Source organism: Sinocyclocheilus anshuiensis, unplaced genomic scaffold, assembly GCF_001515605.1.
Source record: "Sinocyclocheilus anshuiensis isolate Anshui unplaced genomic scaffold, SAMN03320099.WGS_v1.1 scaffold199, whole genome shotgun sequence".
NCBI lineage: Eukaryota > Metazoa > Chordata > Actinopteri > Cypriniformes > Cyprinidae > Sinocyclocheilus > Sinocyclocheilus anshuiensis.
The window spans coordinates 2,014,986-2,016,482 of NW_015552582.1; positions in this window are offsets into that span (position 1 = coordinate 2,014,986).

Sequence of the window (1,497 nt, forward strand, 5' to 3'; positions counted from 1 at the left end):
TCACACAAACTAGAGTCCTGTTTTTCCGAATATCTGCACGATGGCAAAAGTACAATAAACACAGACACAAAATTGTGTTTTGTTTCTCAGCATTACATGGACCAGTAAATGGTTCAAACAGGCTATAAGTACAGTCGTTTGCTAAGTTAAATGAATTAGCATTTTAAACAAATCGGTTGATTTAAGGATCCAACTCACTCATTAAGACAGTCACTTGCTGCCACCTACTGGCAGTTGTAGTTTCATATTTTAAAAAGCAGCTCATTTCATTTTTGCAATCATTTAATATTTCTAGATTAAAATGTTGTATTTAAACTTAACATAACCTATGCAAAATCCATCTATGGATTTTGTTTATAGTGATTTCATTTGATTGTTAATATCCAACATGTTTTTTTATTCAGATTGAATTTATTACATTTAAGAATCTGACATAAAAGGACACAGATATGACAATACATTTTCATAATAATACATCTCTTTGGTTTTTTCTGCTCAGTGTTATTTCAGGGTTTTGATCTCTCAACTGAGAGATCACATCCTGTTTATTGTATTATAGTGACTATTTAATATTACATCTAAACTTTGACTAGGCAAGACATGTTGCCTATTAATTGTATACAGTATATGAACCTGAAAGCATATTTTAATTTTTGTGTATTTTGTGTTACTCCATAATAATGTTCTAGTTGAGGGCATTTGTAGTATAGGTATGGGGCCCAAACATAACCTCAAGCCCAGGGGCCCCCGGCCCCGTAAGTCCTGCCCTGGCTATGGGGAACATATAACTTCACGCCGTGTTACTGCGAAGGGCGCTCAGCATAAGCAGAGATGTTAAATAAGCTAGCGACACTCAAAAGCAATTGCAATACATGGTACAGTCATTGTACATAAGTAGCATAAGCAACATATACCTGACAACAGCTACTCACTAAGGCTAGACATGCAGTCATTGGGCAGGGCATAGGCCTGGGGAACCGTTATGTGTGCAGTTAAACTCATTTAAACTCTGCGCTTAGAAAACAGTGACTCAGTGCTTGTAACTATTAGAGATAGCTGTCCTTAGACAATATCCCCAACCCTAAACCTACCCCTTACAATAATGAAAAAAATAGTAATTATTGTTGTACAGTGTGACAAAAATTACGCCTTCGATGGCGTTCTTCACTAAGCGTTTAGTGTAGGTATTTGTACAAACGTAGTTTTCATGGAGCTGTTCAGTGTTTGAGCTGTTCCACCTTTCCTGCCTTGTGCAGTTATCTGTCAATCATTCTCTACGGAGAAGACGCATTTTACGGAGGATTTCTTTTAAAGGGGTCATATGATGTTGCTAAAAAGAACATTAGTTTGTGTATTTGGTGTAATGCAATGTGTTTATGCGGTTTAAGTAAAAAAAAAAACATTATTTTCCATATAATGTACATTATTGTTTCTCCTCTATGCCCCGCCTTTCTGAAACGCGTCGATTTTTACAAAGCTCATCGTTCTAAAAAAGCG